This window comes from Peromyscus leucopus, chromosome 8a, assembly GCF_004664715.2.
Source record: "Peromyscus leucopus breed LL Stock chromosome 8a, UCI_PerLeu_2.1, whole genome shotgun sequence".
Classification (NCBI taxonomy): Eukaryota; Metazoa; Chordata; class Mammalia; order Rodentia; family Cricetidae; genus Peromyscus; species Peromyscus leucopus.
Genome location: NC_051085.1, coordinates 21,108,922 through 21,126,994, shown reverse-complemented (window position 1 = coordinate 21,126,994; position 18,073 = coordinate 21,108,922). Strand labels below are relative to the sequence as shown.

At 34.7% G+C, this 18,073-nt stretch overlaps 1 long non-coding RNA gene across 1 annotated transcript; it reads left to right on the top strand.

The window, feature by feature from the left end:
* The first annotated feature begins 7,047 nt into the window (after positions 1-7,047).
* LOC114692541 lies at positions 7,048-15,233 on the top strand. The gene is made up of 3 exons (XR_003734441.2): positions 7,048-7,058; positions 10,436-10,462; positions 15,180-15,233. It is a non-coding gene; the product is annotated as an uncharacterized LOC114692541 (long non-coding RNA).
* The last annotated feature ends 2,840 nt before the right edge of the window (positions 15,234-18,073 follow it).

The following is an 18,073-nucleotide window of genomic DNA, read 5'->3' as shown; positions in this document are numbered from 1 at the left end:
CTAGAGTACAGTCTTCGGCAATATAGTTGCTGCTTATATGGCCAGTGAGATCTCATAATGGTCTCACAAGTTGCTTGGGTCAACCAGGGTGATGAATTCTTAGAAGTAGATATTTTTATAGTGTTCAGTGACTCCCGAGAGTCCCTGAGACCTTTCTAGTCCCTCAACACAAAAACATCTTACTAAAAATATAAATGCATTTTATGTTCTTCTTTTTCTTTCTCACGTGAATGTTTACTAGAATTTCCCAGAAGCTAAAAGATGTGTGACTTTGAAACAGACTAAGTGGCTAAGCAGACATATCAATTCAACTGTCATCTAATTAGGCCAGATGTTAACAAGATTCACAGAAACATAAAATGTATAGTCATCCATCTCACTATTTTTGTCAAAAGAATTAAATATTCCATAAAGTGTGTTACTAATGTTCATTGTAACAGATTTATTATTTAAATAAATCATAAGTATGTTTGAAATGTTCTCAGCTTACTTTTTAAAGTTATGAACATCAATTAAAACATAAATAGAAGCTGTCTGTGGTCCTTAATGATTGTTAGGCATTTAAAGGATCCCGGAAATGAAAATGTTTGAGACTGTAACAGAAATAAATACCCTGCCTATAATACTTATTTATTCCAAAATATTAAACTGCATTAATTAAAACGTTTAAATCATTAGCTGTCTAAAATACGGAGTGACTCTACCATGACTGCACAATGTACGCTACCCACCCTAACCTGAAATTAAAGTCCTCAAGACCACTTTCACAATTGTTTCCATGCTTGCTGTCAGGCAAACAACCATGTGGCAAACCCAAAGCCAACCCCAAAGACTGAATAATTCCAGGGGTCAGGCATGGGAAGCCCTCTGAGACCGAGACAATATATTACTTCCATAGATTTAAAAATTAAAACTAGCTGAGGGTGCCTGCCTCAGGGTGTCTTTCTCCCACATCAAAATGAGGTGAGGTATTAATGTCAGAAAACACTTCTGAATCACTTCCATAGAAGCCAGTTCCATCCTATGGCAATATGTTTTGTGAGCTAGTGCTCTCTTCCTAGGATCCATGGCTAGGAGACTGAGGTGGAGGTGAGAAAAGGTCTTCACAGTCACGTGGGAGAGATGACGGGACATTGGGGTATTGGTCCCATCAGCTACTCCCTAGCCTTCCATGAGGATATGTTTTAAGAGGACTACTAGGCATCCTGCTAAGATTCAGTTCAGTGCAGTGGGTACCTTAGCATGCATAGCTAGTGACTATATACGAGGTTACTAGGGCACCATGGTGAGGGTGTCACCCTACATACTCATGCTCTTCCTTCCTGTACTTGATGCAAAGCTGCTCTCGATATTACATATAAAATCCTCTGTCATGCATGGCTTTAGTAGTGTATCATCTGAACAGAGCAAACTGTTCCTTTCCTCCTACCAAAATGCAATTGTTTTAAGGCTTCAGGTGATTTCTCCTTTCTGTAAGATGTTTGATCCTCTCACTTCATATCCCTCCTCCTCTTCCTCTGCAAGACTCCCAGAGCTCATCCCAGAGCCATGATAGGGGGTTCATGGTAGAGGAACCCACAGAGACAGCTGACCTGAGCTTATAGGAGCTCATGGACTCTGGACCATCAGTTAGGGAGCCTACATGGGACCAAGCTAGACCCTCTGCATGTGTGTGACAGGTGTGTAGCTTGGTCTCTTTGCAAGGGCTCCTAGAAGTGAGATCAGTACCTGTCCCTGGTGCTTAGCTGGCTTTGGGGAACCTGTTCCCCCACACTGGATTACCTTGCCCAGCCTTTATGCAGGGGGGGGGAGCTGAATCCAGCCTGAACTTGATGTGTCATGCTTTGTTCAAGCCCATGGGAGGCCTGCCCTTTTCTGAATGGAAGGGGAAGGGGGAAGATTGGAAGCAGGAGGGAGAGAATGGGAAGAGAGGAGAGAGGGGAAACTGTGTATGTAAAATAAATGTAAAAAATGTTATTTAAAAAATTAAAAAAATAATACTAAAAATATTTTTGAGGTTATGAAAGTTTTGTTTTTAATCATTCAGCTGTTAATTTAATAATATCTACAGTATCAATAATTTATCTTTGCATTTTCAGATTCCAAGAAAACGAAAAAAGCTCCAGAAGGTACAAGAAATACTTTAAATATTTTCTGATTTGGGTGTGTGTGAGGGGCTCCTTCTTGGTACTTTGATGAGCCCTTCAACAGCATTTTACACATAAAAGATGCACCTTGAAGAAAAAATCTGTGTACGGAATAGAAAAGGGGAAAAGGAAGAGAGCGAGTGCATGGGGGCAAGTAAGAGAGAGATCTTTGACAGTATTGCCACTCCAAGTATTTGAATGTGACAAAAAAAAAAAGAGGGTCTGGAGCTGTAGCTTAGGGACAACACATCTGTCTACCATGTGGAAGACTCCATGCTCAATCTCTAGCAAACACAAAACATCAATAATTAATAATAATAATAATTTTTATTATTATTATTCCTTATATCTACCTATCATGAACTTTTTCAAAGATATGATTATTTTATGATACTGAGTAATGTTACATATCAGATACACAAATTTAGTTAATTCAGTACCTTTTCAACCTAGTAACATCTGTTATGAATTGAAGCATACCTTCTTTCTCTTGACTGCAATCATGACCCATTTGGAAAATACAGCCTCTGCCTTCTGAAATTATATATATAATTCATGATATTACTCACAAGTGTTAAAAGACTACCAGGCATAAATAGCTCAAATTGTTAAGCAGGATAATTCTCGACCACTTCGTTGTTGAATGATGTTTCTGTCAGTTAAGTTATAGACCTGCCTGGGGTAATTAGTGATATCTGAAAGCAAGACTCACTGTGAAATTCAAAAGGAAAAGTAATGGGGAGGTGGGTTGGGGACACTGCACTCTAGCCATTGTTTTTGTGGTAAATGTATCTTAAAATCTTTTAAGAGCAATGGTCCCCTGCTTCTTTTCCTTTCAACAGAACAACCCAAGGGGAAAAGTAAGGAAATGCATGCAAAGTCTGTTTGTGCAAACATGTTGCCGCTCCCGCTATATAACTGGCCTGCTAGCACTGGAGTATTTATATTTCAGATTTCTGTGTTGAATGCATGTGCATCTATTTTTATTCTTATTTGTTTATTTTAGGGTTTTATATTATTTACTGATTTTTGGCATACTTGAGTATCTGTAAAATGGAGGTCAGAGTAGCACAGAAACTATAGCAAGCATTCTCACTCACACAGACAGCTAATAAACCTGTAATTTTCTATTATAAGTGCACTGCAGTGATACCCACGATATAATATATTTGTGTAAGTTTAGTGTTGTCATCTAGTTCCCCTTCCATTCTTAGAAAACACTCAGTGGGAGTTGTTTTCAAGGCTCTTCCCTATTTTCTTCTTGTAATCTACAAATACCTTGGCATGCTCACGTTCCATCTACCTGCAAACATTATAAGATCTTTGTAATAAAATTGCTGGGAATCCATTTCTTAAGGATCATCCAGCATTATTCAACACACTGTTGAGATTGCTTGCCAGCAGTTCAGTAAAGCAATATGCCTCCAGGTTTGTGTTTTGCAAAAGTAAGGTATGCTTGACAATTATAAACTAAGGGGCAATGTAACATTACTCAGCCATTAAAATGAACACACTTCTAGGAATGTAGAGGTATGATTCCATTGGCATTTAAAAATTCTGCTTTAAAATATACATCAACTTAAAAAATGATGCATGTTTTGGTTGTATCCAAAGTTAGGACACTGAAACTTTCTGTCATAAAAACTGCTCTAAATGTCCTGTGGAAAGAAATTATGCTACAAAGCAGCCAGGGGGAGTAATTTATCTGTAGAGAAGTATATGTTCCTTCAGGCCTGGATTGATGAGTGTATACAGCTGCCATGAAATCTGGCCCAAGGATACAGAAAACACACCATAAACCAATGCACCTGCATGAACATGGAAGCAATCAGAAATTTGAAAATGCTACTAAATTATATACACATATATATGATATATTTAATATTGTGATCTAGTCAGTGCTCATTCTTAGAAAAAACTCAGTAGCTGTTGTTTTCCAGGTATTCCTTATTATATTTCTTCTTGTAATCTACAAATATTTTGGCATGGTCATATTCCATCTCCCTACAAAAATTATAAAGTCATTGGAATAAAATTGTTAGGGACCCAATTCTTAAGTATCATAATAAATCATTAACACAATTTTGAAAAGTGCAAATATATACCTACATATTATTTTGATCTATTTATTTATATATGGCCTTTGCTTTGTTGCCGTTTATGTGATTTAAAAGTTTCTGCAGACATACCACATCTCCTCTTCAGGGCACTGATGTATTTAGTGAATAAACATTCCTTCTCAGATGTTCACTTACAACCCAACTCATGAGAAGGACTGTAGATTGTGACTTGGGTAGTAGTTGGAGAAGAAATTATGTCCTTAAAAATAACTATTACTCACATTGAAATTAACCTGCTGTTTCTGCTTTGTGGAGTAGACTTTCTCTTTATTAATATTATTGAGTCTTTTAATTTGTTTGATTTGAATTTTTGTATTTAAGTTAGCTGTATTCAATCATACACTTTAATCTCATGTTTAGTTTCAAGTTAATCTATTTATCATAACTTAAAAGATTTTTCTCCTTATAGGCTAAAATTAAACTATGATGAGAAAAACAGGACAAGGAGTATATTAATATTTTATAAAATCTTATAGTCTTGATATTTTTAGTGTAAAATGTATAATAAAACTAAAATTCAAATATCCCAAATAGTCAACTGTTGTTTGAATCTTAGATGGTCTTTTAATTAAAAAAAAAAAAAAAAACAGTGCCAGATAATGGGGTGAAAGCAGAATGATCAGAGAAGCAGAGCAAACCACAGCCACAACCTATTACCTCATCAACTCCATAAATCCTCAGACTGAAAGCCTCTGAGTCCTCACCTGAAAGGGTCTCAGCTGATCTGTTTTAGTTCCTGATTCTTCATGCTTTATATCCCTTTCTCCACCCTGCTGTCACTTCCTGGGATTAAAGTCATGTGTGCTTCCCAGTACTGCCTGTCCTATGTCTAATCTAGTGGCTGGCTCTGACCTTTGATCCTCAGGCAAGCTTTATTAGGGTACATAATGTATCACCACAGTCAACCAGGGTCAGGGTTTGTCAGTCCCTCTAGAATTTAGAGGTAAACTGATTTATATTTTAAGGTGGTTGGATAATTACATCCTGAAATACACCATACAATACACACTTATGAATGTGTTTTCTTATGTAGCATTAAAAGTTGAGACAAGTACTTATCTGTATTTGTGTATGTATACATACATTTGTAAGAAGGGAGAGTTTTTATTTTGTCTTTGGATATCACACATAGCCAGTGTTTGATTTTAACAAATACAAAAAATTACTTCCAATAATTGTTTCACTGTCATCACTTTATAAATATAAATATCTTTAAATATTTCAATTAATTACTCAGCTGCTAATTAAACAATATGCCCAGGAGCTGAACAGATGGCTTATTGATTAAGAACACTTGCTGCTTTTTCAGAGGACCAAGGTTTGGTTCCCAGCACCCACACAGTGGCTTTCAACTGTCTGTACCTCTAGTTCCAGAGGCTCTGATGCCCCTTTTGGCACATGACATACACAGTATGCATTCACACATAGTGGCAAAGCACTTGAATACATAAAATTAAAATGAACATATGTTGAAAGAAAGTAAAAATAAACATCATGCCTAGTTAATTGTCATTTGAACTTTTAGGAATGTCTTCAGTAGGTTTAGTTTTAGCTAAGTCACACTTTATTTTGCTTTCAACACTTGTTCAAACTATTTGTTTTATTTACTGCTAACAACTGTGCCAGAGTAGAATAAGTTGCATAAACTATGTACATCAGTACTGGCTTCATGAAAAAGAAATTGCACATGGATCTTTGATGCATTGGCCAGAGAATATTCTGTGACACAATTTTGTCCTAAAATTTGGTTTATTGAATTATTTGAGTGTAAACATATCCCTATCTCTGGATTGTACTCATTAGATAAAATGTTAAGGAATCTCTGTCTCTCCTTCACTTGGCCTATATGTTACCATTGCTCGAGGATCTTCTTTTCGTTAAACTGACAAGTTGGCAAGTCAAAATAAGAATAGGAACATAAACAATAGCATTTCCTATCAGATTATTGCCTAAACTTCCCAGAAAAATAGTCCTCATTAACAGATCAGTGTTACCTTAAAGTTAGAATCATGCCTGTTTCTCATACAATGTGAGTGAGGGGGTCTGAAGGAAGTGCCACATAAAGAGGATGCTAGTGTGGCAGGTGTCCTGCAAACAGACAAGTGTGTTTGCTCCCATCAGCCCTCTTACTTTAACTTAGTGCTTCAATCTTCTCATCAAAGTCCTTAATGTCACAAATACATACCTAAGAAAATACTTGGCAGAGGAAGTGCATATAATATGGACCCAGACTCAACTTTCTGTAACTTATTTTAAATCAGCCATAATAATTATTACTTGGCGCTTACTTTGTATCCAAGCTTTAATTCATGCCATTATATAATAAGAGCAAGCTTAATGTTTTCCATCCTTAAGGAATCTGTATTATTTTTTTTCTCTCATTTCTACTTCAGAAAAAAATCTCTAATGCTCAGAATATTCCGTTGCTATGCTAGGAGAACATGCTCAATGAATAAGGGAGAAAGGGCTATCCTGAGGGCGAGATAGGAATCCTTTTGTGACATTTGTAAGTTCCTGTGGTCTAGCATCAGCAATGCATGTTTGTTTACATTAAAAATCTTATTTAGAATACTTTAAAGTATAATAATATTAGCAATGATAATATGTTTTAGAACAGGAAAAGAAAGAAAAGCCCATAGAACCAGGTAATTATTTTAATGTTTTCCTATTTTTTAAAAATTATTTAATTGCTACTTGAATACTGAATTTTAATGGACTATCACAAATTGTTGATTTTTCCCCATTCTTTTCTTGTTTCACACAGCAAAGTCACCAAAAAAGGAACATCCGGGTGAGTGAAACTGGTGCAGCTCGATTAATTTTACCAGGAGGCAAGCCTGAGACAGGGTTGTAAAGGCAATGCCAGGTTGAGGCAGGAAATCTGTCCATCTCACTGTCTGTTTTCTAAGCTCTTGACAGAATCAATATCAACATAGTTTGAGAGGAGGGAAATCTAATGCTGTGTTCTTCTCTTGTTGCTCAATGTGTGTCTATGAAGTAGTATTATCAGATCCTCTGAGAGGTTGGTAGTACCAGAGTCTGGCCTCACCCCAGACCGACTAAGTCAGAATGCATCTTGGTAAGATCCCCTTGCACACATTTAGACAATGTCTGAGAATCAGTATTGCTGGAAAGACACCCAGACACAGAGCAATTTATAGGGGAGGATTTATTTATCTCACAGTTCAAGCCTAGAGTCCATCAACACAAAAGAGCTCAATGCAGAAAGTTACATCATATCCATGGTCGGTATGGAGAGAGTAATGACTGCTGAGTCTAGCTTGCTTTCTCCTTTAATTCAGCCCAGGACCACAGCTCATGGATTCTCACACCTAGCGTGGGTTTTCCCTCCTCCATTTATCTGGTTTAGATAATCTCTCACACATGCTCAGAGGCTCATCTCCTCACTGGTTCTAGAGTCTGAGAAGCTGATGATCAGCAATGTCCATTACAAGCACTGTTTTATAGATATGCTTTTGATTAAAGCAAACAAGAGAAAATAAAAATAAAACATTTCTGTGAATGTGACTCACATTGTTTTACTTTTGAATTTTCAACTCCAGAAAATACTCTCTCCCTATTCATAATGTTACTTAACATTTTTTTGACTACTCTGGGTGTTTCTCTCAATACAGCAACATTCTATGATTTGAAAATTGAAATTAAAACCAATCAACCAGACAAATAAAACAACTGAGACTAAAAGTACAGTTAATGTGCACACAAAATCATTTCCTTACAATTTTCTAAAATTTAACCAGTTTTGGCATGGCATTTCAAATCAAAATTCCTGAAATACTTTTATTTGATCTTGCCTTAAACACTACATATAGCTTTTTCTTTGTAAATACTTTTCAAATAACATAACTGAGGCTTTTGTACTCTCTCTCTCTTTCTCTCTCTCTCTCTGTATCCCTCCCTCCCTTCTTCTTCCTCCCTCCCCCCGCCCCGTGTGTGTGTGTGTGTGTGTGTGTGTGTGTGTGTGTGTGTGTGTGTGTGTACAAGATGTAGAGTGTATATGTTTGTGCAGGCTGTAACTTATGGAGAGTGTAGGTGTGAAGACATGTTTATGTGCAGGGGGTGTGCATGTGTGCAGTCAAACATCACCTCAATTATTTTCTTTCAGATGCTCCTAACACATTAAATTGTATCTAAAATGAAACAACATTCATTTAGCACTATGTCAGTAGCCAAGTGAATACAGCTAATGTAGAGTAGTATATCTATAACTCTTTGCGATAGCTTTTCAAACCTACATTTCTCATTCTTTGACCAACTTTGTAATACCTCCCGTATGAACAAAATCTGCTTAGACATCTTTTCAGTACTTCAATAGCATTACTTTCTTTCTGTTATCATAGATTTTAATATGCTGATATAATTCCCTTTTCTTTTGGGGGCTTTAAATCATCAGAAGTTAGAGAATACAGATGGCATTTAGCTCTTTATTCTCAAAAATGTCTGTGTTGATTCCAGATACACAATGGGCACTTGACGAGAGTTTAATAGTTGAAGAGAAGAACATGAAATAGAATAATAATTGATTATAAAGTATAAAAACTGAGTAATTTTCAGTCACATAATTTAAGCATATTTCATTATTTCACATTAACAGTCAAGCTACTACAACTCAGAAAAGGGATGTTTTGTCTACATTATAGAGTGGAGCCTATTTATCCAGGAGTGTGTTTCCACAATAAGATAACAACACTCATATTTATGTACATATGTGGAAGCCTAAAATAGAGTATAAAATATGGAAAACATGCAGAAGTATTCACAAGTATTGATAGGAGTAATTTCAATGGATCAGTATCACTGCCATGTAGTATCACTAACTACAATAGTCTAATTTTTTGTAATCAGTGTATGTACATCTCAATGTGTGAATACAATGCACCAACTTACTAATACTCAGGCATTTTGTTTTGTTTTGCTCTGATTTTAGAGACAAGGTCTTTCTATATAAGTCTGTCTGTTCTGGAATTCACTATGTATACAAGGCCAGCCTCAGACTCACAGAAATGCTCCTGCTTTTGCCTCCCAAGTCCTGGGATTAAAGGCATTCACTAACATGCCTGAATATTTAGACTTTTTTTAAAGAAAGTGGGAAATACCCATGAATCTACAAAGACGACCCCAGCTAAGACTCCTAGCAACAATGGATATGTAGCCTGAACTGGCCCTCTCCTGTTATCAGATTGGTGACGACTCTATTGTCATCAGAGAGCCTTCATCCAGTAGCTGATGGAAACAAATGCAGAGACCCTAAAGCCAAACATTAGCCCAAGCTTGGGGATCCTGCTGAAGAGAGGGAGGAAGAATTGTAGTAGCCAGAAGGGACAAGGACATCACAAGAAAACCCACAGAAACAACTAATCTGGCTCACAGAGTCTGAACCAACAACCAGACAGTCTACATGGGACCAACCTAGGCCCTCTACATATATGCGACAGTTGTGTAGCCTGGTCTACTTGTGGGACTCCTAACAATGGGAGCAGAGGCTGTCCCTAATGTTGGGAATCTATCCCTCATGCTTGATAGCGTTGCCCAGCCTTAATACAAGGGAGGTGCTTAGTCTTACTGCAACTGTGTATGCCATGCTTTGTTGATACACATGTGAGGCCTACTGATTTCTGAACAAAAAGAATGGAGGAGTGAATTGAGAGAGGGAGATGAGGAGAAGGGGGGAGGGAATGGGAGGAGAGGATGGAGGATAAAATAAATAAATAGATAAATAAATAAATAAATAAATAAATAAATAAATAAATAAATAAATAAATAAATAAATAAAGTGGAATTACTGGATAATTTGTTTAAAAAATTACGCTTTTGGGGGCAATCTTACAGACATGGGAAAATACACTTGCCTAAACATGTAAGCAATCAGGCCCTTTGATAATTTTCGAAAGTGGATAACGAGAACATGAGTAAGTGCTGAAGGATGTGTGAACTTACCTTCTATTGCCTCCCAAATCTTTAGGCTTTGAAATTCACTTTAGAGCAGAGCAAAAGAAAAAAATTGCAAAGCTACATTTTCTCCTCAGATCCATTTTTCCTCAGTTTCCAATGCTATACTTGCAATATTCCAAACAACTAAACCTCAGTTATTTTAAATAAAAGTAAACTGCTAATTATTGAAGCATTGATTTTCTCTTGTCATTACAGCTCCAAGTGAAAAACACGGGAAAACAAGTACGTTGAACAAATATTGATAAGAGGAGCATATTTTAGCAGCTAATGCACTTGTATTTTCTCCTGTCAACCTTGTTAATACTGATTTTGTGAGTCCCATTTGTCCGTGTTTCTATATGATTAATTGTTATGGTGAAAGAATATGCAAGATAACTCAATTGGCTTTTTTTTGTTTGTTTTTCGAGAGAGGGTTTCTCTGTGTGTCATCTGGCTTTGTAATGTGTAGATCATAATTTCTGTATTCAGTCACATATGTTTTCTGCATCCCATAGAATTAGCAAGTTACATTTTCTTAAGCATTTCCTGATTAATTATTTAAGGATCCCAATGATTAATTACTTGATCAAGCTACTAAGCCATGTAATTTGTCTATCATGAAAGCTGAATTTTCAATGGAAAACAGCCTTCCTAAAGTTTTATTAAAATTTCCTTTGTAGAGTTTCATTTTTCTTAGTGTTTATATCCTTATATTAGGAAAATTTTCCAGTAACTTCTCATGACAGATGCATCAGTGGCAGAACTTATAACATTCTTAGAGAGAAATGCTGATTTGTTGCTTGTTTTTTTTTTTTAATCTTATAAAATACAGTTATTTCAGTATTGTTATAAATGAATAACAGGCATTTACTTACAGAAAAAATACTAACTTCCTTATGCTTTATATATAAGATTAATGGCAAAATATATGCTGCACATACTGTAGAATGCATTTATGTTTTTGTTTTGAGTTAAAGGTGCATTCATATTGAACCTAGTGATAAACAAACGAGTCTTATGTTTTATTTAATGTTTTGGTTTTTGAAACAGTATATCATTGACCTATATATCATAGAATAATTGTAACACATTAGATAGCTTGATATAATTTAAAAAAAATAGGACATTGCAATTTCAGTTGTTCACAAAGACATTCAAATAATAGAGATATTAAAAAGAGAGTAGTTTAGGGTTAGAGAGATGACTCAGCAGCTAAGCTCACTTGCTGCTCTTCCAGAGATTTGAGTTCTTGAGATCAGTTCCCAACACCCATGTTGGTTTATGGTTGCCTGTAACTCTAGTTTCAGGGTATCCAATGTCTTCTCCTGCCATCAATAAGCATCCCAAACCATGAGGACTTACACACACATACACACACACACACTATCTTAAAAAAATAAAAAAAAAAAGTTTTCCATGACCTATAATTCTGTTTATATGTTCATGCAAAACAGTGAGTTTGAAGTTGAATGTAAGGCTAACTGGAACTTGGAATTATAGACTGTTCAGTATGCTAAGCCATGGGAATGCATAATCAAGAAAATGCACAAAGTGAAACTGATAATTTTGCATCACTCATAGAAAACTTTAGATTGAAAATTACTCAGAAAATTTACATTTCTCACTAGGAAATGTGATATACAGTTAAAAATATTCATCTACAAGAATAAAACCTGGAATTATGTCCATCTGTGCAGTACTGTCCAATCACATTTTAAAGACCTAAGCATCTTTTGCAGTAAACTAGTAAACTAGTTTGCCAAATCATTTAAAGTTTAAAAAGAGTATCCAATCCTTTATGAGATTGAGACCATTGAACTTGACATGAATATTATTCTTCACTACAAAATTAACTTAAAATGATTCATAAGCCCTTGATTATTTAAATTATCTAATATAATTCTGATTAGACATTTATATAGGAGTTGGCCTTTTTTGGTATTGAAATAATAAAGCAACAGATTTTACACAGTTACTATAGACAACCAATAACTATAATGTTAATATTAAGGAGAAAGATACATAATTTATGGTTACTTTTAAAAGGTCTTTTACTTGCCAATATTGTATTGTGCAGTTTGTAGGTAGTGCTGAAATATCTGTGGTATGTTATTTTAAATCATAAGAGTATGTAAGACAGTTAGATATATAGGAAAATTAACACAAATCATGTATGTTTGTGATTCAGTATGATGGCATTGTATTTAAAAGGAAAGGTGAGACTGATAGAAGAAAAACTAATGGAAAATTATTTTTCATTAACACTATATTCATAGCTGGAAAATAGACTTAGTTTTAGGGAAGAACTATCTACCCAGCTCCTGAGGAATAATTATTATCACTGTAGGAGAAACACTTATCAGTATGAAATGGAGGTTCTCACGAGTACTGTAATCTTGAAAACAAACAGAAACTCTTCAGGTTTCAATGGCACAGTGCTAACAAAGGGATCTTAACGTCCCTACAATGTCATGAGGTGAGGGTGATGAAGAATGTATTGGAGATTCAAAAATTTCAGACCTATATTTAGAATTTCTGAAAGTTGATATTGTTTCTTTTTTCCATTCAGGTGAAAGTCAAAAATGTCTCCAAATGCCCATTTCTTCATCCACGTAGTTACTTGAATGTATATACTACCTTGAACATTGGATATAATAGTTCTGATATTGACAAGATAGTTAACAGGTGGGATTTGAGAGTACTGATTATGTAACATATGTGGTACCATTCATGGCAAATCTTCCAAAAGATATTATGTTCACATTAGTTATTAAAAATGTGACTGCATCATCTCTATTTTACTGTGAATGGTCACACGAAGCATCAGTGCTTTGAAGGTCTTTGGAAACATTGGTAGATCTAATTCTTTCCAAATTGAGTAATTCAAAGGCTTATATCACATAGTTCACATTATCTGAATCTATCCTCTGGTCAATTGAGTTATTACAAGAAATTGACCTTAGATTAGACAAAATTGAAAATTTGTCTATATAAATTTATTTGAGATATGAACAACCAATCATTTTTCATCCTCTGATTTTACCACTGAACATATTGTTATACATTCCTCCAACAAGCAGAGGTTGATCAATCTAATTTCACTTTAGTATCCTGATATGTGGAGCCAAGAGCAATCCTCTACTAATGCATACCCCAGAATTATCTTGGAACAACCAATATGCAGAACTGAAGATTAAGAGAATTTTGAAGTTAGGTATTTATCATTGAAAGAGTATTTGGAGGCATTTGTACCAAGATATTTAATCATTTATTTGAATACCATTGAATTAATTCTTAAAAAATAAGGAATATTGCCAGTTGGCACGCTTTAATCAGCACTTGGAGGCAGAGCAGCGGATTCTGTGAGTTCGAGCAGCTGGCTACAATGAGTTCAGAAAAGGCAAAAAACACAGAGAAACCCTGTCTCGAAAAACCAAAAAAAGGAATATAATCTTATTCTGGTTTAGTAAATTAGGGTTCACAGATTCTCCCACAGTAACCATGATTCCACAAAATAGATAGCTGGTTTTCCAGTACCAGTACCTTTTGTTGAGTGGGTACTAAGTCCAGTTAAGTCCAATTAATCCACTGGTTACCACCAAAGTATGTGTACCACTACTGCACCTGAAAGGATGTCATGCCAAGCTGGTCGGTCATTGGTGTGATTAGTAGGTATCATAGGTGGGTAGGACTCTTGATTACTTCTCTTATTTGGAGGCATGTATGGTACCTTCTGGTACCATAGGAGCTAGACTTCCGTGATGGGGTATTCAGGTCAGTTCAAGTTCTGGATCCTGTTTCTGAAGTGCATAGTGTTTCAGCAAGAGGGATTTACCTTCCACTTCCTGGTGGTAGCCAATGACAAGAGCGATAGGCTGTACACTTTGGGAATATTTTAGACAGCCCTGGGCTATTGTTCAAAAGAGGGCTTCTTATGTCTGGCATTAGGTTTGTGTTAGGTGGTCTTTGGCTTTTAGAGGAAGTGCCATCAGCTAGATGAGAAAAGTTAATAAAAACCACATATGTATATGGGGAAATATTTAGGCATTTCTTGAAACACAGGAAGACTTTTAAAACTCTATATGAAAAAGCTGAACCATAAATTTAAAATCAATGTATTTTATAATAGCAAAATTAAGATCTTTGCCACTTGACACTGTAACAAGTGGTAGTAATATACAAATTTTAATAAGACTAAAAGTATAAAAATATGATAATAATGAACTACCTCAAATAATGAAAGGTTTGTAAAATGAGATGGAAAGCATTACAAAGATTTATTATCACATCATTATTCCCCTCCACAACCCTGCAAATTGTAGAAAGCTTTGCCTATTTTTGCTTCAAAATGGAATACCTTATTCTAGGAATAGCATTCCATGTTATATCTTTTGTTCACCTTCCTCATTTTCCTTACCAGATATTCAGATAACTCCACCATAGGAAAACTTTTGTCTTTGAAATAGTTCTCATTTCTTGAATCAACAACTGAGTTGAATATTTATTAAGTCATCACTAATATTTAACAGCACTTACACTATCAGCTTTCCCGCTCATGTGTTCTTCATCGTCTACATAATTAAAGAGTGAACAAAGGGCTTTATATATTCTTTCCTAACATTCATAAATCACTCAAAGTGATTTATATATCGAATACTTTAACATCTCCTTTTGTGAGGTAAGCCACTTTCTATCAACACTACTTACCTAAGAATACAATTGTGATATCAATGAGTTATGCCTTGGAAGAGAGTTTACATAGGGTTAATTTATCAGAAAGCAAAAATGAGAAACAGTGTTTTATAGCTCAGCTTCTCTGCAGCTTGTTTTTCTCTCCCTCAGACACTATACGTATTTTATGTTTTGGTTGTCTGTGTTCTTGCCTGGCTATAGTACTATATGTTATTATTCTGAAAACTCTGATATCCATTGCTTATTCTTTGAATAACTGAATTTGCAGAAGCTGAACGATCCAAAGAAGAGATTGCTGCTGCCTCAACCAAAAAGGGTAAACACAGCTGAAAAAAAAAGGCTGATATGACTCTAATCAGTCCTGAAGCTTCTAGCTTAGTTTGTGTAATGTTGTGAGAGAAGCTTTGCCTGCTGATTCTGCTATCTCACTGATACAGAAACAAACTTTGCATGATACTGGTAACATCTACACTAACAAGGTTTTATGTTCAGTTTTCTATTGCAGTTAGGCTTGGTCCTCGAGAGCTATAAACAAGTGTTTGTAATTAGATCCAAACTGCAATTGAAATTTTGAAAATTTTTGTAACTATACTGCTTAAATTCAATATGATTTCAGTCATTCATAGGGCATTTGGATTCACCACACTACTTTAAACTGAATAAATTAAAGATCAATTATTGAATAAATTACAATTTGGCTAAGAAGACTCACATAAAAATGTTCATTTTGTATGAAAATAATATAAGATTAAGAAATATATTCTGGCCGGGCGGTGGTGGCGCACGCCTTTAATCCCAGCACTCGGGAGGCAGAGCCAGGCAGATCTCTGTGAGTTCAAGGCCAGCCTGGGCTACCAAGTGAGTTCCAGGAAAGGCGCAAAGCTACACAGAGAAACCCTGTCTTGAAAAACCAATATATATATATATATATATATATATATATATATATATATATATATATATATTCCATGAAATGTTGACATAGGGCAGTTTATGATTTGAAATGTAAAATGGGAAGGTTCAAAAGAAATCAGTAATTCTAACACTGTCTTTAAATGTATCTCACAGGAATATTTAATAAGCCTAGCCTTCATTATACATTCACAGTCCCAAAAATCTATGCATGCACCTTTATACACATATTCCACTAAAATGACATTACATATTCTTATAAAAATGACTTTATCTATGTATGAAAATAAAACAAACATAAAAATTGGAAAACTAATAAAATATACATGACACCTATTTACATGCTCCTTCTAACATAATATGTATAAACATAAACTAATGTGCCACATCTATTAATGTGTTTCATATATTACTATTAGTTGATATATATCTTTGAATTGGTATATATACATATACATACTTATATCATTTTATGTAGGTAATTATATTATGTTTAATTGATATAATTTTACCATAAGTGACAGAAGGCTAAATTAATATGGCTTTATATGGTACTATATTCTGAAATTGACATAGCTTATTAATATTGTATGGTGTAAATAAATGCAGGGTTTTTTTCTGAATGAGGGATATCATGGTATTATGAAAAGGCTAAGAATTTTAATAGTCAATAATAAAAAGTCATTATTCTGGGCATGGATATGTGGGTTTCATATGCTGTCAATAAGGGAAGGTTATTGATAAATTTGAAGGCACTAAGGAAGTTGAAGGCAAGGCATATTCAAATCTGTAGCTAACAATGACCCAACACCGTGTCCAAAAAAAGTAGATGATTTTCTTCTGTTAGTTGATTGCAGATAATCATCTTTGGGTAATTAGTGATTATGGAAAAGAATGTGATGGTTATTAAAAAAACAAATATTAAACTATTGTCATTGGATTCATGCATGGATTGAGGCATTTTTACCTTGAGTATTTAGGGCATAAATACAAGCATTCATAATTTTCAATTCAACTATGTAAATAGAGACTAAATAATGATATGAGATCAAAACTGTATAATTAATTATGAAACTCATCAGAATCCTCAACTAAAAATGTCATAAATTTATAACATGGCCAATATTTTTGTTGAAATGAGCTTGCTTAGTAAATTTTTAGAGTCAAATGACAGAAAAGCAATCTACTTATAAACATAAGATATTATAACCAACTTCTTTGCTAATTAATCTTGTATCTCTATTATTGTTTTAAATATGGTTCTACATGTTGGCTTGGCGCATAATGAAAGAATCAACAGAATCACACATTGCTCCAAAGTTATCATAAACTCAGAGAGGGACTTAACGTAATTGACAAATTACAAAACAACACTAAAGCTGATTTTTCTCATCTGTTCACTAGTGTACACATTTCCTTTTCTCTCATATGGAGCACACTTATTCTTCTTTTATGAATAAGGCACCCACAGCACTTGTTACCTTAGAATCTCTCACAATTAAATAGAATAAGAAGACTGAATTAGTGGTTGTTTTTGTTTCCAAGTTGACTTTGAGCAAGGGACTGTATATTATAGAGTGAAATCTGCTGATTGTGTGAAAATTTATAAAAATTTCAAAGTTAATAAGAATTCAACTACAATTTAGTAATTAAGCTATAATGTATTAATTGATAGCTTGTATGAATTATTTTCCATTAGTACTTTATTTAAAGATACATGATATTAAATCATCATTTGACACCTATTTTTTAAATTTTACAGTTTTCTGTTTATTTTCACTTTCATTCAACATAAGCTTATGGATACAATACTGTATATTAATTCAAAAAAATATGAGAGTTAGTTCTACTCTCGAGCAAATAAGATACTGGAAAAATATTTACTCTATTTTCACTCTCAGTAAAGTTTTCAGCAAAACTATAGCTCAAGGCCTAAGTCCAACAGGGAGATAAATTCAGATGAATTGACATGGCAGTTTAAAATTTATTCTTTCCTGGAAAACATCAAAAGATTTGCTTTGCAGTGATTTCAGAAGTAAGCCTTCAGTAACAGATAACTTCTGCAATGTGAGAAGGATCTATGAGAGCATCTTTGGTCTCAGCAATAGAGCAAGGCAAGGTAATGAAGCTTTGCCAGATGTATGTGAGGAACAGTATATCTCAGGAGTTCTGGGTGTCCAAGAGGCATGCCACATGTGGCTAATGCTGACAGTGTTTCCCTTGCTAATGCAATGAAACCCATTAATCTCT